Here is a 21,674-nt window from a genome sequence, read left to right as displayed (position 1 = left end):
CAGTGACATGGTTAGAGTAGTAAGTAATTAATTACTTACTAGAAGTAAAAAAAAAATACTGTTATAAGTAGAAGTACTACCAGTTTGGTATCGGTGTTGTTTATGTGCTTAATATTAGTGAGCATAGGTTCAAGTCGTGACGACTTGATTATCGGAGAGGGGGAGAATGTAACAGGTCTATAAAAAAATTAGTGTTTTGTAACCAATTTCTTGTATGTAAGGTGGTGTATCGGTTGTGACTAGTTAGACACGCAGAAGTTCCGGTTTATAATACTTGGTTTTACGTTTTGAGATTGACGGTTCAAATATCAATTGGAATCTTGCATGTTATATGACATCTTTGTGCCAGGTATGGTGATCTTTGTTTAAAGGTATCTGTCCCTGTGTATTTCCTGCATTTATGGCCCAACTCGCTTCTATTTTCTTCTTTCCTTTTTGATAAAACTCTTGGGCTGTCAATAACTTTTACATTGGTTGTTGCACATCATTTCACCTTGAAATATTAATATTACAGCAGTCACAGTGCTAACCTCCCCCAAGGCTGAGAGAGACCAGGTCGAGAGTAGCTTATACTCCGTAAGTAAGATGTGCAGTTTGTCAAAGTAACGATGTATAAACACTATTGTTATTGTCACTGTGTTGTTTTCAGGATACCTATGTTTTAAGATAATTAATGTTATCTTAATATGCCATTTGTATGTTAATATGTTGATTGGAACCACCACACAGCATACCATTATGTTTTAAAGATGAATATGAGTTTGATGTGTATGTATAATTATTGAGTATGGTTACCACGGTAACCATCTATAAGTTGTAACCTTATTATTAAATATGCGTATTGATAATTTGTATATTTTCAGGACGGTCAGTTACAGATCAGTTTTAACGCTCGTATTTATAATAAATCCACTCAATAAACTTGTAACTGTCAGTGCCTTTGTTGGGATTCTGCCCCCACATTTTGGAGCTGCCAGTGTTACAAATGGAGCCCCCAGTGAGGATTGTCAAGTGACAGGAGTGGACCAGCGGAGCATTTGAACAGATGTTCGTATTGATACTTAAAAAGGTACCAAAACATTAAGTGATCACATTAATACATAATAAATATTGCGCATTGTGCCGGCATACAACATAGAACTTCAGGAGGACTACACCCAGTGACACACATCAGGATTGAGGAACTGTGTTTTGAACAGTAAAGTACTGTGTGGTGGAAAAAAAAATCTGTTGTGTATGGTGGTGAGTGATTGTATTAAACAATGTATAAGGGTTTTCACTAGAATTGCATTCGGTATTTCAAGAATGTCAAGCATTGTTATTACCATTGAGTGTGCAATATATATCTATTGAAAACTCTTCGAAAAAAAAATAAATTTAAACATGTATATATAATTACAGTTGTTGTACAGTAAATGTGAGAGAATTATTTTTTGTGTGGTAGAAAAAAAAGAAAAGTTTTAATACACATTTTAACTAAGTGACTGGATTAATGGTGATTAACATGCATGAAATATGTAAATATATTTAACTGTAACATTTTAACGTTCACCCTGCACTAGTATTGTATGTGGACAGCCCATATCTCTTCTTACTGTGGACCAACAATCCCCATCCCACCCTTGAGATCGTTTATGGTTGGTGATTTATGTTGTTTCATGGATTGATTCTGGGTTGGTTTTTACTTGCTCAAGGAGACTACAGTTGAACTGGTGAATAGTTGGAAGATTTGAAGTAGTTTAGTACATGATAAATTTAAGTAACAAAGTGTTAATACTGTTAAATAGATGTATGCCTAACAAGATTACTTTGCAGAACCAGTATGCTTCCGCATGCAGTATATACAGGCTGTGACAGTATTCGGGTTCCAGTCTAACCAGTTTGCAGCGAGGTACATTTGTTACTGTCAACAAAAATAAATTGAGCCCCTCTAATAATTAAGTTATTAGAGGAGTTTTGTTGTGATCAGTCTGTTGTCTGCCCTCTGATAATTAAGTTATTAGAGTTTTGTTGTGATCAGTCTTTTGTCTGCACAATATTGTTACTTACAATTTTAATAGGTGCATAATTATTCAGTGCTAGGTTAAAGACTTGAATGTGAATGAATGACTACTTGCTATTAAAGTATCTGGTGTAAAACCGAACGTGTTCTAATACACATGGATTAAGTAGTCGATAGGTAGTTGTACTGCGTTAAACTAGTTTAGTGGGCCCATCATAGTGTTAAGTGTAGTGTGTAACTATAGATTAGTTTAGTATATAGTACTTTGTGTAATAGACATGTTCGGTTATTAATTGAAAGCAAGAGAAAGTGTGAAATAGTTTTATTTTTTAAGAATATATTTTAAATATTAAGCATGGCTCAAGTAAGCGAAGATGAAATTGCCTTATTAGAGGTTTTAAAGAAAATGAAGTTAGAGAAGCCTGATGAATTAGAAAATGTGTTGTCACAGAAACTTAGTAAGGTGGAAAAAGTTGTTAAAGACAAAGATCCACTAAGATTTCCAAGAATCTCATTATTTTACGGAGAAACAGGAAAAGGTGAGGTCTCGTACAGAGCATGGAAATATGAAGTAAACTGTCTTCTGAGAGAGAAAGCATATTCCAATGCAAGCATGTTACTAGGCATCAGACGCTCACTTCGAGGGGAAGCGGCAGAAATGGTCATGAGATTAGGGGAAGAGGCAAAAATACAAGATATTCTTGATTTGTTTTAAAGTACTTTTGGCAATATAGAGACTCCTGAGTCAATTCTTAAGAAATTTCATGCCTGTGAACAAGGTGAGAATGAGCCTGTGGTCAATTATGCTAATAGAGTAGAGGAACTGTTTTCCCGAGCTGTAGAATTGGGAGCTCTTCATAGAACTCAGCATATTTTACTTAAAAGTGTATTCTATGAGGGTCTGAATGTTGAAATGAAAATCGCATCTGCTTTCAAATTTGAAACAACCTCTGACTACAACAAATTTAAAGCAGAAATAAGGAAATTAGAGTCTGAATTGCAGAGTAAAAAGCCCAAATCCAAACAATGTCAGGCGGCAACCGCACATGTCAAACCAGAAAAGTCAGAATTAGGTGAAATTAAGACTTTACTTGAAAACATGAATAGCAGAATTAAAGTATTGGAGAAAGAAAGAGAACAGTACCAGATAAATGCAGTACAGAAACAACAAGGAAATGACTACAGACAAGAACAACAAGGAAATGACTATATACAACAACAACAAGGAAATGAATATGCAGGTAATACAGGTATATATGCTAGGGGGATGAACCAAGGGTTTCGCTTAACGTGAAACAGAGGACCTAGACATTTCCGTGGTGTAAGAGGAAGATTTCAAGAGAGACGACCATACAGAGGACATGGCAGAGGAAACAACAGCTATAGACCAAGAAGACCATTAGGGAGTAATACTTTCATGCCCAACATACAATGTTTCCAATGCAATGAATTTGGACATTTTGCCAGTAACTGTCCTTTAAACGAGTAAGTGTCTCTATGGCGGGTCAGGATAGTGACATGAAAAACCAAGCTGACCCCAAATTAGTTGGAGAAGCTTTAGAAGTAAGTATTTTAGTAAATGGAATCGCGACCACAGCATTGTGTGATACAGGGTTATGTGTGTCTACCTGTTCAGAACAGTTCTATAATGATCATTTGCAAAATATAGAATTGAAACCTCTCAGTAAAATACTAAAAATTGAATGTGCTGATGGCAATGTTTTACCTTATAAAGGCTATATTGAAAGTTCATTGAAAGCCTGTGGAATACCTGAAAATCAAGAACAGAAATGTTTATTGCTGGTGGTACCGAATACACAATATAATAACACCACACCAATACTTCTAGGAACAAACATTCTAACAGAATTACTTAGTGAGTGTAAGGGTAAGTTTGGAGAAAAATTCTTACAAAATTCAAAATTACATGTTCCTTGGTATTTGGCATTCAGATGTATGGTTTTAAGGGAAAAGATGCTAAAAAAGAATGATTTTAGATTGGCTATTTTACGCTCAGTCGAAACCAGCAATATAATGGTAAGACCAAATCAGTCTGTTTATATCAGATGTATCACAGATAGGGAGTTGAGTTACCAACCTACAAGTGCATTGGTACAGGAAACCGGTGAGTCACAATTGCCCAAATGTGCAGAGATTACCCCAGCCATAGTACAATACACTGGAAAGAAACAGGAAATAGTTGTAAATGTAAGCAATACTACAAACAACGTCTTACAAATTTCTCCCAAAGCAATTGTAGGTGAACTTCAACTGGTCACACTTGAACGTGAGAATGAAGAGGATACAAACAGGACACCACAGGATGTTTTAGACCAAGTAAATATTGATCCTGATCTAACTAGTGAGCAACATGTCAAACTAATGTAATTACTTGAACTTCACAAAGATGTATTTTCCACATCAGAAACAGATATTGGAAAATGTGATATAATGAAACACAGGATTGACCTAACAGATGAGACTCCATTCAAGGAAAGATACAGAAGAATCCCACCGGCCATGATTGATGAAGTAAGAAAACATTTGGAAGATCTTGTAGCCAGCGGTGTAATTAGAAAATCTATGTCACCCTGGGCATCAGCAGTAGTCATATGTAGGAAACACTCAGGTGCTATAAGGATGTGCGTAGATTATAGAAAATTAAATGCACGTACAATCAAGGATTCTTATGCCATCCCCAGAATAGATGATATTCTAGATTGTTTGCATGGTTCTAAGTACTTCTCTACCTTAGATATGAAGTCTGGGTACCACCAAATTGAAATTGAAGAAAAACACAAAGAAAGGACTGCTTTCACTGTAGGCCCTTTAGGTTTTTGGGAGTTTAATAAATTGCCGTTTGGATGCACAAATTCACCCGCAACATATCAGAGGATAATGGAAGAAATTTTGGGTGACCTTAATATGAAAATATGCATTATATATTTGGATGACGTGATAATATTCAGCTCCACGTATGAAGAACATTTGCAGCGCTTAAATTTCATTATTTCGCGTTTGAAAGCAGCAGGAATAAAGCTATCACCTAACAAATGTCAATTTTTAAAGAAAAAAGTTAAATTTTTGGGTCACTATGTTAGTGAAGAGGGCATTGAAACAGATCCTGAGAAATGTGAAAAAGTAAAAAATTATCCTAGACCAACTAATCCAGATCAGTTAAGATCATTTTTAGCACTAGCTGGTTATTACAGGAAATTTATTAAAGGATTCAGTTCCATAACAAAACCATTATCAGATCTTTTACCCCCAACAAGTGAAAAGAAAGGAAAAATAAAGAACAAGATAGAATGGAATTGGGAAGAAATCCATGAAAAAACATTCAGCAAAGTGAAAGAATTTCTTTCTTCTCCACCAATATTAGGGTATCCAATTTTTGATTCCCCATTTGAATTGCATACCGACGCTTCTGGATCAGGACTTGGTGCAGTTCTTTACCAGGAACAAAATGGCAAGAAAAGAGTCATCGCATATGCTAGTCGTAGCCTTAACAAATCGGAAAGAAACTATTCAGCTTACAAATTAGAATTTCTAGCATTGAAATGGGCAATACCAGAAAAATTCAGTGACTATCTAATAGGACAAAAATTTAAAGTGTACACAGATAATAATCCTCTTACTCATATTTTAACTACAGCAAAGCTCGAAGCAACTGGACAGCGATGGGTGTCGGCCCTTAGTGACTACAACTTTGACATAATTTATCGCCCTGGAAACAAGAATACAGATGCAGACATTATGTCTAGATACCCGTTACAACAGGACAATACAAAAAACTTTGAAACAATAGAAAATATAAGTATAAAAGCCATATGTAATTCAATACAAACAATACCATACATAGAAATTTTACCCTGCAGCACATTGAATATTTTAGATGTTATGGAAGAAACAGGGGAAAAAATGGCACAGGTCGAGTTACGGGAATTGAGAAATAGTCAAAGAAATGACCCTATTGTTGGTGTCTGGTTGAGGGCATGCCTTGATAAACAGTTTCCAAAGAAATCTGTTCTAACGAACACACAACACCAAACAATGTCAAGACATTTTAAACAATTTAAAATTATTTGTGGACTTTTGTACCGGGAAATGACTGAAAATGGAACACATGTGAAACAGCTTGTTTTACCAAGTATTTACAAGAAAGATGTTCTTCAGGGATTACACGACCTGGTTGGCCATCCTGGAAAAGAAAGAACTATTTCACTGATACGCGATAGATTTTATTGGCCAAGTTACACCAAAGACTGTGCTGAATGGGTAGAAAATTGCCCAAGATGTATACGAAGGAAGTCTTCTACCAATATAAAGGCACCTTTGGTGAATATTCAGTCATCCTACCCATTAGAATTAGTTTGTACAGATTTTCTAAAAATTGATGAATGCAAAGGAGGAATAAGCAATATTCTTATAATCACTGACCATTTTACAAAATATGCAATTGCAGTCCCTACAAAAAATCAGACCGCGAATACCACCGCGGAAGCCATTTTAAACAATTTTATTTTTAATTTTGGAGTTCCAACCAGATTATTATCTGACCAAGGTACAAACTTCGAGTCTGAAGTAATTCATGAATTGTGCAAACTCATGGAAATTTCTAAAGTAAGAACTACGGTTTACCACCCTCAATGCAATGGAAGTGCAGAAAGATTCAATAGAACATTGATTAACATGCTGGGAACTCTTGAACCAGAAAAGAAACAAAATTGGAAGAAATTTGTGCCATCTTTAGTATACTCATACAATTGCATAAGACATGAGTCAACAGGATACTCACCATTTGAGTTAATGTTTGGTAGAACACCAAAGTTACCGGTTGATTCTATGTTCCACATTGACAATGATGATTTGGTGTCGAATGAGTATGTTAAAGACTTAAAGTCAAGACTAGAAACATGCTGGAAAATTGCAGACCAAACATTGAACAAGTCCAGATCAAAACAAAAAAGTAATTATGATCGGAAGGCAAAAGCAGTCACTATAGATGTTGGTGACAAAGTATTAGTAAAAGTCCTTGCATTTTCGAAACCACATAAATTAGCTGATAAATTTGAGGAAGATATTTTTGAAGTCATAAGTCAACCAAATAAGGACATTCCTGTCTACGTTGTGAAAAGTACCAGTGGTAATGAAAAAACCTTACACCGCAATCACCTTTTACTATTAAAGGAAGAAGAAAAGCAAGATGCAGCAGAGGAAGCAGTGGCAAAGAAACCTGTTCCAAAACCTAGAAATAAAGTGAAAGCCAAGGATGATTCTATTGTAGATGTAAAACGAAAAGATAAGGGTGATCATGATTATAGAAAATCTGAAAGTTTAGAGAACTTCAGGCGTGAAGAATCGAGTGAATCGGATTTCGACAACTATTATGTAGTAAAAAAGAATACAGACAGACCGGCCGGTCAACAAAGCAAAGATAAAAGAGCGACTACGTCATCTTCTGTGTCTACAGAAATGGAGGAAGTAGTACAAGAAGGAACTGATGCTGATGGACAAGAAGGGGAACAAGAAGTTAATTTAGTTAAGGAAAACCCAGTAGAAGACCAAATAGAAGCTGCATCTAATCTAGGCCCATCTATGGAAACTAGACGTTCAACAAGAACAAGAAAGAAACCAGTTTGGTTTCAGTCTTACCATGTGGGACAGCAACAGGATATGACCAGATTGCTAGAAATGCAATTACAAAGTACTAATAGTAATGCTGAATTGTTAAGAGCATTGCTCAAACAAAGATAATTGTTTTATTGATTTTAAACTTTGTATGATATATGGATTGGTGAGCGATACATGAGTATTTGTAAAGTAATTTTGTATACTTATACTTTCCAATTTATTGCAGGAGCAATTATCAAGAGAGGGGAGAGCAACATAACCTGATAATTGTATTTTTTATTTGTTTTTAAAATATTTTTTAAGTGAATTTATATGTTGTTTTTAATGAATTTTGCGTTTGTCTTTATTGCAGATGAGCTTGCACTTTGGACATAAACCAGAGACAGTAAATACTGTAAATACTAGACATTATTATGAGGAAATGTTGTATATAATCATAATAATAACAATTCAATACCAGTGACATGGTTAGAGTAGTAAGTAATTAATTACTTACTAGAAGTAAAAAAAAATTACTGTTATAAGTAGAAGTACTACCAGTTTGGTATCGGTGTTGTTTATGTGCTTAATATTAGTGAGCATAGGTTCAAGTCGTGACGACTTGATTTTCGGAGAGGGGGAGAATGTAACAGGTCTATAAAATTAGTGTTTTGTAACCAATTTCTTGTATGTAAGGTGGTGTATCGGTTGTGACTAGTTAGACACGCAGAAGTTCCGGTTTATAATACTTGGTTTTACGTTTTGAGATTGACGGTTCAAATATCAAATGGAATCTTGCATGTTATATGACATCTTTGTGCGAGGTATGGTGATCTTTGTTTAAAGGTATCTGTCCCTGTGTATTTCCTGCATTTATGGCCCAACTCGCTTCTATTTTCTTCTTTCCTTTTTGATAAAACTCTTGGGCTGTCAATAACTTTTACATTGGTTGTTGCACATCACTTTCACCTTGAAATATTAATATTACAGCAGTCACAGTGCTAACCTCCCCCAAGGCTGAGAGAGACCAGGTCGAGAGTAGCTTATACTCCGTAAGTAAGATGTGCAGTTTGTCAAAGTAACGATGTATAAACACTATTGTTATTGTCACTGTGTTGTTTTCAGGATACCTATGTTTTAAGATAATTAATGTTATCTTAATATGCCATTTGTATGTTAATATGTTGATTGGAACCACCACACAGCATACCATTATGTTTTAAAGATGAATATGAGTTTGATGTGTATGTATAATTATTATCTATAATTTGTAACCTTATTATTAAATATGCGTATTGATAATTTGTATATTTTCAGGACGGTCAGTTACAGATCAGTTTTAACGCTCGTATTTATTATAAATCTACTCCATAAACTTGTAACTGTCAGTGCCTTTGTTGGGATTCTGCCCCCACATTTTGGAGCTGCCAGTGTTACATTAATTACAAGCAAAAATTCCAAAACCTCAAACAAATTGCAAAAGAAATGCCGTAAGTATATTCGAACGGTTTAGGATAAGTTCTACCGAGTATTAAAATTCGCCATCCGTAGGTCGAGCGCAAATTTGATTTTTTGCATTTGCAAATTGCTACCTGCGAACTTAATTAATTTATCAATTATTTCAGCGAGAAATAGCACTCTGTTGCATTTAACACTTTTTGAACCGAAACATGAATAGTATACAGTTGAATCTCAAAAGCTTAAACAAATTTATCTCAAACTGTTTTTTTAATAAAAACGGGGGTCATACTAAGAACCGCTATATATGTATATTATCGAGTTCGAGCTATTGAGATGTGAGTGCGCATTCGCTATATGATACATATATACCTCTGTAAACCGGACAATTGGAGCCTTCGCATAATAATATTGGTCTCTAAATGAACCTGGCTCCCAACCGGATGGTTCATACATAATCATCTGAAGTGAAGTCACTTGGAGGGCAGTTTGAACAAATTGATCCTTTGCATTCCTTGCATGCAACGGAACACTCAAGTTCATGCTTTCTGCATGGGCATCGCCGGTTGTCACAGTTTAATTTGCATTTACACCTCACTATCGCCAGTAGATCGGCTGGAGCGGGTGACATGTCTGTTTTAACTGGAACGTAGAGTCCGTTGTCCAACCTCCAGCATAGTTGGATCCAAATCGGAAGTCTGAGTCCATTCTCGAGCCTGAAGATGAGCGCGAAGAGAGTGGAACTTTGCTGCAGCGGATGTTGGTGGAAGGGTATGTATCTGTACACTGTTAATGCCATTGATGGTTTTCTCAGTGAAGAGATGTAAACGCACGCATTTCAAATCAGATAAGCTCGATCCGTTGTAGAGGACCACAATGATTTTCTTACTCACTTCTGTCACTTGCTCCTGCGTCGTCCCTTCTAGAAATTCTGCGAAATCGGCCTGCAGGACTTGACTCGACTTGGCTTTTTTGAATGCGATACCCTTTCCAATTCCAAAAATACGCGAATTGGTATCGCACCCTGTCAGCGCATAAATGGCAGGAAGAATATGACACAACTGCGGATTGAGATCTGTTTTCGTTTTCTGTACACTCCACATTTTCGGCTTTCCAGTAGTTCCTGCGTTCTTGTCTGACATAAAGACGATGTCATGCGTTTGCATGTTGGCATGGTAGCAAAGAAGTACCAACAGATCTATGTCTTTGCCAATAAGTGTCGTACGCTGTGTAGATGCAGATTCGATGGCTGTTTTTAAAATGGTAACATCAGCATCTGCACTAGCTTGTACAACTGTGCATCAAATATTTTGAAGCATTTCAGCCAGAAGTTTGATGAAGGCCTGTTTGTTTGCCTTGTTAGCCATGAAATGGGCCTTCCTTGAGCGAAATGGTGTTTCTTTTGTAAACAAAACATGTGTACCCATTACGCCCTTGCTCCTACGTTGATGTGTAGCGTCTTTGGTTGAGGGCTCGTCTGAATCTCCATCAAAGACTACTGTTGGCGTACCATACCTGTTGGATACAAAATCAGCATATATCTGACGAATTCCCTGGAATGTGGATGCTATGTAGCGATGAGCCGCCATCCAACATGTATGCAATTTGTCCGTCCTCAACACTTGCAGCACAATCACCCTGTGTCCATATCGTGTCTGCAAGTGTTGCTTGTTGTGCTTCTCTCACGCAGCCTGTGCCATCAAATAAAGAAGCTGTAACCGGACAAAGTTCGTGTGTAAACACGGTACTCATATCTTCAGTTTTCCCACTGGCGACTAAGAGTAAACGCTGGAAGACAATCTGTGGGCCAACTGGCAATACATCGCTGCCAATTTGCAGTGTAGACTACCTGGTTACTACCAGGTTTCGTTTTTTGAAAGACACTTCCATCACATCTTGGCCCTTAAGAGTGTCTACAATTTCACTACCGATCTCCTTGGCGTGGTGTGCCTATACGGTGCCAGTAGATGTTACTCCAGTCTCAATGTTTCTCAAGGAGATTGTCGGTGCAAAAGGCTTTTTTTCTTCCAAGAAAGCCATGACTGTATTCAAATCTTTGCAAGCTCGCTCTTGCCTTAGGGAATAACATTTTTTGTGCTGCTCGCTTGTCTGGTAACCTACTTGTGTTAAGTCTTGGATGGCTGAGTTAACAGCAGCACACATTGGCATTGAAAGAAGCCACTGGGCCCTTTGTACTTCCGTCATGCCCTTTCCTCTTGTCATCTCCCCTGTTGACTTAAGAGTACGCATAAGTGTTGATTCTATAGTCAAATCAGTTGAAAGTCCGGTCACTTCGTCGTACAAACTTGTCATGCACGTCGGAGTGAGTAAACTTGTCATGCACGTCGGAGTGAGTATCTTGTAGATCATCCATCTCTTGAAGAAACAGATAGGCTGACTTTAGATACACGTTGTGACCCGTCGCTGCCAGATAGGGAAGCATTTCCTTCACTGTCTGTAGATGCAATTCCCAATTTCCTGTTCTCTCTGCTTTGATGAATCTTCTGAGTATGTCGATCATTTCCATATATTGTACCCACAAACATACTGTGGGGTACTGCTTAAGCTCTTGTAGCGTATTGTCGTATTTGCTTTTGACCTTTTCTATTACTGTGTGTAAGCACACTTTCAGGTGATATGTTTTCTTAGTAGCTGATCGTATATGGCAGAACTCGTATCCTGGTCATTGTCATCATCATTACGTTTCCCTACGTCAAGCTCTTGAAAACGATGTTCGTCTGTTTCAAACAGAACGTCTGGCGGCGGTTCGTTTTGTGGATTAGCAGCTTGTATCGAATCAGCCTTGTCAGTGTCAGTGCGTTCACATGTAGCCGTTTGTTGCGGTGTAGTTCCGTACATTTCAGCGGTAACCATCGCACTCAGTGCTGCATCGACAAGGAGATGCCCACGAACTGCTCTTGACACTGCTTTCCCACTCATTATGTGGTCTACCGTATTCGGTGCGTAGACAGTTTCTACGACTTCCCGGAGCCCAGTCGCATGCACGAGACTTCCTACGCTTCCAAGAAAGCTCATTTGCATATGAAATACACCTAATCTGAGAACGATCCTCCTCAGTGGGCTGTCAGCGTTTTAGCTTTGTACTATTTTTGCAGCTTTCCAGTACAGTGGCTGGTCAAATGTCACGATCGGTGTGCTATTACAAATTTCCGCTTGTTCACACACAAATTTCAATGTAGAGTAAACACATGACATGTCACTTGGATTAAGGTCAATCATTGGAAGAAATGTCACAGCAGACTTTCCTGGAAACTGTCCAATTTCAACAGATTGCATAAATCCCGACCAACCAGGGTTTGACAACTTAAGTGGCCTGGCGACTTTCACTAAGACATCTAGATACGCTGTTGGGTCTTGAACATTCCTGGATTTCAAATATTTCAGTATAACACTTGAGCTCTCTTGTTAAGGCCGGTAGAAGTGTACATTGATCCGTCCTGCTGAGACTATATCGGCATTGGAAACCTTTATTCTAGGTATGGGGACGTCTTCTGAGACACTAGGGGTAACAGCTGCAATAATGCCAAAGCCATGGAAAGTGCCATACCCGTCCAAAGTACATATATTGTGGTCTACATAATCGGCCACGAACTGCAAGGAAGATGACGACGTCACTCCTGGAACGTGCACTCCATTTGTAGCAGAAGCACTGGTTTCAAATCGCATCACTTCTTTGTAACTTGAACAAAATCCCATTTTATTAAGTACATCAATCAGAGATCGCGAAGAAAATTAATGGTGCAGTTGCAGCACGGTTTTGTAATTGCCTTGCTTCCCTCTGTCAACAGAAATCACGACGACCGTTTTTTGTGAACACGTTGGCCAGATGTTACGATGAAGCTTAAACCCAGGGAGCTGGCGAGTGTATTTATCGTTCGCACCCCTTTTCTCTTAGCTGTGTGGTGGATTGGCCTTCGCCCAGCTCCTTTTTGCAGAATATACAGCGGCTCATGCTATAATCCCTGGAAATTAAGAAAGTTATTAACACTAGTACTTGGTCTTTGGGGGGGGGGGACGCTCCCGCATGGGGAATAAACCAAACTTCGAACCGAAGCAGGTCGGTATGCGGACACCATATCCATGACACCACGGCGACCTTGACAATATTTACGTTTGTCCGTGGAATATATATCTTAGTGCTTGCAGATGTAGTAATGTGCTTACGCTACCTTATACAGTTGGCATATTTGTAATGGATTGTTAAAACAGACGCTTCCAAATTTACCGACATTTACATGTAAAGTTAAGAAACTCAATAAAACAAATTTATGAGACCATTTAACAATTTTCAGACTCGCTGCGTTTTTCATGTAACGAAGATTTTTTGACCGTCATACGTACATAAGAAACATTGAATAGTTTAAAATGAATTTTTACATTCCGCGAAATGATATTCGTCTGTTTATCGGTGACGAAAATATTACAATTGATTATCATTATTTATTTATTGATTATTTATTTTGAAAGATTTATTTTTGAAAGATTGATTTTTGTATCAGATTTTGTATATTTTTTATTATTATAATCATCATCGTCATCTTTATCATCGTTGTCGTCATCTTCGTCGTCGGAATTGATTAGGAAGTTATTATAACATTTAACTGTATAGTTAATTTTCTATTTTCCCTTGTGTGTTCGTATGCATGTTTCAATATGTAAACTTGTGTTTTGTTACTGAAGACCACATTGTAAAAAAAGAAATGATTTCTTAATGTGAATTCTTCATGAAAGTAAGTTTTTATTATTATTAATATTATTATTATTATTTTTGCGCGTGAACAAGCACTCACGATAAAGTTATATATATTAGGGCGACCTTTGATTTAAATTTAGTTCATACTATAGTATAATCAAAGCGCCCTAGGCGCTGAAGGCCTGGGGCTAGATTTAGGGTGCTTGGTAAGAAATGTAGTGACTAAACTGAAGTAAATGAGTTTTGGACAAAAATAAAGTAAATCCAATCATGAACCACAAAGTTAGAGCATGGTCCAGCCTTGTCAGTATGGACTAAACAGGCGAAATTGAGCAAGTATTGTAAGTTTGAAGAGGATATCTTTGATAGTCTTTGCGGAAATTGACATTACAGACAACTAAACAAACGCGGACGCCGTCTACCTTTGTTCTATAAGTCGAGCTAAAAAGGGAGATATTAATTAAGTTGTGTGACTGGTAGACTATTTTCAGTAAATATAATGACAATGATGGCATTTTTAAAGGTAAGTGCTAATGATAATGAAATGTTTGAAAATGGTTTTGAGATCAATCTGAAGGCAGGGCAAAGTTACCAATACCATCGCAATAAATGAACAAGTACTTAGTGCTGAGATCAATTTAATGAACACAATGTTTCAACAACCTGTAGAACATGGAAGATAATTGTTTTTAGCATCAAAGCTTAATATAACTTGACATAATGAACTAACTAATAATCTAGCTCTACAAAATGATTTTAAAATGTTTGGAACAAGAATGGTATCATGCAATTTTCGTTCTTATGTGTGAGTATTAACATATGTACTGTAAATGTACAAGGGCTAAAAAACAAAGATAACTGCACAAAAAGTTTCAAATGGTTGGACAAAAAAAGGTTATATAAGTCTTTTTTATACAGGAAAGTCACCTAAAACATACCTAAGAAAAAACATTGAAAAGTGGTTGGGACGGAGATATTTATCTTAGCGGACAACATACCAATAAACAATGCATCGCTTGTCTGAGTAAAAGTCATAGAGGAATAACAGTGGATTACTTGAACGTAATAATGATTGGCAGACAAGCAAGTATAGATATAACAAGGGCTGTTTGTAAAACATGCATGCCCCCCATATAGGCTGTCCGTTGTAGTGGCAGCCATTGTGTGAATACGTTTTTTGTCACTGTTACCTTGACCTTTGACCTAGTTACCTGAAAATCAATAGGGGTCATCTGCGAGTCGCGATCAATGTACCTATGAAGTGTCATGATCCTGACAAAAACGTTCTTGAGTTATCATTCGAAAATCATTTTACTATTTCGGGTCACCGTGACCTTGACCTTGTGACCTAAAAATCAATAGGGGTCATCTGGGAGTCATGATCAATCTACCTGTGAAGTTTCATGATCCTAGGCATATGCGTTCTTGAGTTATCATCCAAAAACCATTTTAGTATTTCGGGTGACCTTGACCTAGTGACCTCAAAATCAATAGGGGTCGTCTGCAAGTCATGATCAATCTACCCATGAAGTTTCATGATCCTAGGCATATGCATTCTTGAGTTATCATTCAAAAACCATTTTACTCTTTCGGGTCACCGTGACCTTTGACCTAGTGACCTCAAAATCAATCGGGGTCATCTGCGAGTCATGATCTATGTACCTATGAAGTTTCATGATCCTAGGCCCAAGCGTTTTTGAGTTAACGTCTAAGACAACCACCTGGTGGACGAACGGACTGACCGACATGAGGAAAGCAATATACCCTCTCTTCTTCGAAGAGGGGAATAAAAATACACGGAACACAATTAACATTAATGAACGTTTATGGTCCGAACATAGATAGTCGGAGAGGATTTCAATATTGTTTTTAACCCATTATTAGAGATAAAAGAAATGGAAATCTTTAAAGTACCTTGGGCTATTTCAGGTTGTATTTCATGCAGTTAAAGTTCAACTACAGAGTGATCAGTCATAAATCCTGGTTTTATGATGCATGTGTCGATAATGTTGCAAATAGACTCGCATATTAAAAAAAATATTACTCCAAAATATTGCTGGTTTTGTGTTTGAGTGGCAGGTGAATTTTCTTTCATTATCATTTACTGTATGCCATATGTTTATGAAATTGTAGTTTTCAATTATGCTATTCAAAATGTTCCTTTTTTTTATAAAAGTAAATAATAGCTTTTGAAAAATACACAATATGAAACACAAATATAACAGGTAATAACCAATACAATTTAAGATAACAAAGACGCAAATCCAAACACCTTATAGGAAATAATTAAAGGCAAGATACTTAACACAACAATAAGATGCACGTCATTTAAAACAAGAGGGCCGTTAGGCCCTAAGGCATAGTACTTCGAGCACGGGCACAGCATGTTGAACACAATGAAAACAATACAAAATACTGTGCAAACATTTTAAAACGTAGAAACAAACACAAAACTATACACTGACTAGTAGTTAATGGCAAAGACGTAACAAATCAAAGTCAAATGATAGAAGAAGCTTATTTTTCGAAACACTAAACGAAAGAAACTGCCACGACCAATGGCGGCCATGTTTTTTATTCAACTGGAACCATTTTCGAACTCATTTAAGATTTTATAGGGAAACATGTTGTGAGGATCTAAAATGTGACTTCTAGAGTGTTATGAAGGTTTTACTGTAGCCATTTAAGGAAAAACTGCCACGCCACCTGGCAGCCATGTTTTTCAACCAATTAGTCCATATTCGAACTCGATCAAAATATCATTAGAACAAATGTTATGACTAAGTCATGAAGATTGGACAATAAATTTGACTTCTACAGTGTGAACAAGTTTTACTATAGCCTTAATAGGAAAACTGCCCCGCCCCCTGGCGGCCATGTTTTTCTTCCAACGGAATCATTTTTGAAATTGTCAAAGATTTTATTGGAACACATGTTCTGACCAAGTTTCATGATGATTGGACAAAAAATGTAACTTCTACAGTCTTAAACAAGGTTTTACAATAGCCATATTAGGAAAACTGCCACGCCCCTTGGCACCCAGGTTTTTCAACAATAAGAAGCATTTTCGAACTTGTCCAAGATATTAATGGGACACATGTTCTGACCAAGTTTCACGAAGATTGGACAATAAATATGACCTCTTAAGTGTTAACAAGGTAAATGTTGACACTGCACGACAGACGACACACAAAAGGCAATCACAAAAGCTCACCATGAGCACGTTGTGCTCAGGTAAGCTAAAAAAAAAAAGAAACACACAAACTTGAAAATGAAGCCATAAAAGTCATTGAAGCACTTGAAAAACAGATGCATAAAAGAAACACAAATTATACCACCTCCATTGAAGATGGAAATTTTCACACACCAAAAAAATAATGGAAGGAATTTATCACACACACCTCAACGGCATATTAATTTGAGCATGGGCACAGCATGTTGAACACAATGAAAACAATACAAAATACTGTGCAAACATTTTAAAACGTAGTAGCAAACTCAAAACTATACACAGACTAGTAGTTAATGGCAAAGACATAACAAATAAAAGTCAAATTATAGGAGAAGCCTATTTTGCGGAAAACTATAAACGAAAGAATGTTGAAAAAAACAACCTGTTTAATATAACACATTATGCTTTAAAGGAAAAGATAACAATGATGTGAAGGATTACAAACTGAATATGAATATTGACAAGCTCGTTTAAAAATGCCAAATAACAAAAGTCCGGAATCTGATGGCATCACTATTGAGTGTTATAAAATATTTTGGAACAATATTTAAACACATTTAACATTTTCACTAAATTATTCATATAACAACGGAGGAGTAACCACTCAAAAAGCAAAGTGCTATTGATAATGAAATGTTTATAAATTGTACCGAGATCAATCTAAATAAAGGCAGGGCAGAGTTACCAATACCATCGAAAAAAATGAACAAGTATTTAGTGCTGAGATCAATTTAATGAATACAATGCATTAACAACTTGTAGAACATGGAAGTTGATGGTTTTAAACATCAAAGCTTAATATAACTTTGCATAATGAAGTATTAACTAACAAGGGCTGTTTGTAAAACATGCATCCCCCCCATACGGGCTTTCCGTTGTAGTGGCAGCCATTGTGTGAATACGATTTTTGTCACTGTGACCTTGACCTTTGACCTGAAAATCAATAGGGGTAATCTGCGGGTCACGATTAATGTACCTATGAAGTGTCATGATTCTAGGCAAAAGCGTTCTCGAGTTATCATACGAAAATCATTTTCCTATTTCGGGTGACCGTGACCTTGGACCTTGTGACCTCAAAATCAATAGGGGTCATCTGCAAGTCATGATCAATCTACCTATGAAGATTCATGATCCTAGGCGTAAACGTTCTTGAGTTATCATCCTAAACCATTTTACTATTTCGGGTCACCGTGACCTTGACCTTTGACCTAGTGACCTCAAAATCAATAGGGGTCATCTGCGAGTCATGATCAATCTACCCATGAAGTTTCATGATCCTAGGCGTATGCGTTCTTGAGTTATCATCCGGAAACCATTTTACTATTTCGGGTCACCGTGACCTTGACCTTCAATCTAGTGACCTCAAAATCAATAGGGGTCATCTGCAAGTCATGATCAATCTACCCATGAAGTTTCATGATCCTAGGCGTATGCGTTCTTGAGTTATCATTCAAAAACCATTTTACTATTTCTGGTCACCGTGACCTTGACCTTTGACCTAGTGACCTCAAAATCAATAGGGGTCATCTGCAAGTCATGATCAATGTACCTATGAAGTTTCATGATCCTAGGCCAAAGGGTTCTCGAGTTATCGTCTGACAACCACGTGGTGGACAGACAGACCGACCGACCGACATGAGCAAAGCAATATACCCCCTCTTCTTCGAAGGGGGGCATAATAATCTAGTTCTACAAAATGATTTTTAAATGTTTGGAACAAGAATAGCATCATGTAATTCTCTGTCTTTTGTATGAGTATTAACATATGTACTGTAAATGTAAAAGGGCTAAATAACAAAGGAAAACGCACTTAAATTTTCGAATGGTTAAGATGTAAAATAGTATTTTATAGGAAAATCACCTTTTACATATTAGCAGTTGAAAATAACACCCTCTTAATAAATAGACATCATGCTTTAATTGAAGAGGAACACAAATTAATTTGATGTGCCTGCACTTCAAGCTTGTTAAGTGAACAATCAATCGTGTCACATGTTATCTCACATGATGACTCGAATAAAAAGCCTCAGACAATGAACAGGAGCAAAATACAAGTGTACAATTTCGAGTATTTATAGTCTCATTCTTTAATCAACCATAATCTAATCGAGTAGTAAAAGTGCACTTTTGCTTTTCATAGATAAACTTTCAACAGGACTTTTTGGCACTACAACAATGGATCATGTAAATTTTCTTGCTGATCACATGAATAAACTAACCATTTATAAGAATGGACAACTGTATGTCAGGTATTAAATATAACATGCTACCAAACAAATTTATTGACTGTGGATTGCAGTCAACATCCTCAAATATGCACCAAGTCATTTATTATGTTACAAGTATTCTTATGGATCATATAAGAGAAACCAATAGCATACATGATGAATTAGAAGAATTTAAGTTAGGAGTTCCTGATTTAATCAATGGAAAGTCGTGTACTCAATGAATGATTTTCTGTTTACAAGATCAAGCTTGTTTTTAATTTTAAAACTTCTAATTTTATAACTGAAAGATCCTTTGCATTTATACAAGGTCGAGTCTTTTCCTGTACCTATAAATGCTACATCTCATGATCTGTAGATGAAACTCAAATATTAAATCTCCCTGCTTTCTTATTGATAACTAATGAGTGGCTAGACCCAATTAAACTGAATGTGTAGGGTTCAGCCTCAAGTATTGTACAAATAATTTTGCCTAATTACTTCTTCATGTTGTATGTTGGCAATCTTTGCAAATGACAAAATCAAGCAAGTATATGCGTAATTTCAGGTATGTTAAAAATGCCATTATACCTACAGCAAACACAAGTTCACTATATTTAAAACACTATGAATACATGTATACATATTCAGGTGACATTAAATTAACAAAACCAAATTATTTTTGGCCCATTAAAAGTTTTTAAGACTGGTTACCTGAAAAAGAACAAGGGCTGTTTGTAAAAATGCATGCCCCCCATATGGGCTGTCAGTTGTAACGGCAGCCATTGTGTGAATACGTTTTTTGTCATTGTGGTGGTGGTGGAGGTGGTGATGGTTTCATGATACCAGGCGTAAGCCTTCTTGAGTTATCATCTGGAAAGCATTTTCCTATTTCCAGTAAACCACTTTACTGCCTCGTTTCACTGTGACCTTTGACCTAGTGACCTGAAAATCAATGAGTCATCTGCCAGTTATGATCAATGCCACTATGAAGTTTCATGATCCCAGGGGTAAGCGTTCTTGAGTTATCATTCGGAAAACATTTTGCTATTTCCAGTTAACCATTTTACTGTTTCAGGTCACTGTGACCTTGACCTTTGACCTATTGACCTGAAAATCAGTAGGGGTCAGATGCTGGTCATGATCAATGTCTCTATTAAGTTTCATGATCCTAGTGTAAGCATTCTGGAGTCACATTTAGAAACCATTTTCTTATTTCAAGTCACTATGACCTTCACCTGTGTCCATTGACCTCAAAATCAATAGTTGGTCATCTGCCAGTCATGATCAATGTACGTATGAAGTTTCATGATCCTAGGCCTAAGCGTTCTTGAGTTATCATCAGACAATCATGTGGTGGACGGACAGACAGACCAACACACTAACATGTGCAAAGCAATATCCCCCTTCTTCGAAGAGGGGCATAACTAGGAAAAGTAGGAGCTTGTTGTAAAATGTATGAAAAAGTAGTAGATTTATATAAAAAAAACACTATGAAAAACAAGGTAAACTAGGAATGCTGAATAATGTCATGTATATGTATAACAGTTTACTGAAGTATCACTGAAAGTACTTCTGATCCTTTTAATTGCAGCCTTAAGTTTGTTTTTCTCTCTGCAAACAAAGATTCTGGATCCAAGTCTTCATCAAGTTCTTGTGGAAGGGCAGCCATTAATAATTGTGAAGGTATTGCCCTCACAGAGTCATCACTGAGGAGAAGTTCTGTAACGTCATCTTGTACACAGGCACCTATTACTGTAACCGTCACATGTACAGTTGGTTGTTCGACTTTCTGGAAAAATAAGGAAATACTTCATATGGCAATACAAACATTACCTTTCAGGGATAAGGCAGCATCAGACATTAATCCTAACCATAAGCGTTCTTGAGTTATCATTCGGAAACAATTTTACTATTTCGGGTCACCTTGACCTTTGAACTAGTGACCTAAAAATCAATAGGGGTCATCTGCAAGTCATGATCTATCTACCTATGAAGTTTCATGATCCTAGGAATAAGCGTTCTTCAGTTATCATTTGGAAACCATTTTACTATTCGGGTCACCGTGACCTTGACCTTTGACCTAGTGACCTGAAAATCAATAAGGGTCATCTGCGAGTCATTATCAATGTACCTATGAAGTTTCATGATCCTAGGCATAAGCGTTCTTGAGATATCATTTGAAAATCATTTTACTATTTCAGGTCACCGTGACCTTTGACCTAGTGACCTGAAAATCAATAGGGGTCATCTGCCAGCCATTATCAATCTACCTACGAAGTTTCATGATTCTATGCATAAGCGTTCTTGAGTTATCATCTGGAAAGCATTTTACTATTTTGGGTCACCGGACCTTGACCTTTGACCTGGTGACCTGAAAATCAATAGGGGTCATCTGCGAGTCATGATCAATCTACCTTTCAAGTTTCATGATCCTAGGCCTACGCGTTT

The 21,674-nt window shown here is 36.9% G+C and overlaps 2 protein-coding genes and 1 long non-coding RNA gene across 6 annotated transcripts in view; 2 read left to right on the top strand and 1 right to left on the bottom strand.

The window, feature by feature from the left end:
- Window positions 1–21,674, bottom strand: part of LOC127867092 (uncharacterized) — a 377,266-nt gene that overhangs the window by 139,386 nt on the left and 216,206 nt on the right. The window lies entirely within an intron of this gene.
- LOC127867107 (dihydrofolate reductase-like) overlaps window positions 1–21,674 on the top strand; it is a 235,249-nt gene that overhangs the window by 172,999 nt on the left and 40,576 nt on the right. The window lies entirely within an intron of this gene.
- On the top strand, window positions 259–8,736 carry LOC127867127 (uncharacterized). 2 transcript variants are annotated; one of them, XR_008043303.1, is made up of 4 exons: window positions 259–349; window positions 515–576; window positions 936–1,242; window positions 8,606–8,736. It is a non-coding gene; the product is annotated as an uncharacterized LOC127867127 (long non-coding RNA). The 2 variants fall into 2 exon arrangements; XR_008043301.1 differs by having other exon boundaries at window positions 261–349; window positions 864–1,242.

This window comes from Dreissena polymorpha, chromosome 2, assembly GCF_020536995.1.
Source record: "Dreissena polymorpha isolate Duluth1 chromosome 2, UMN_Dpol_1.0, whole genome shotgun sequence".
NCBI classification, from domain to species: domain Eukaryota; kingdom Metazoa; phylum Mollusca; class Bivalvia; order Myida; family Dreissenidae; genus Dreissena; species Dreissena polymorpha.
The sequence above is the reverse complement of the archived record's forward strand: the minus strand, read 5'-3'. Positions and strand labels throughout refer to the sequence as shown.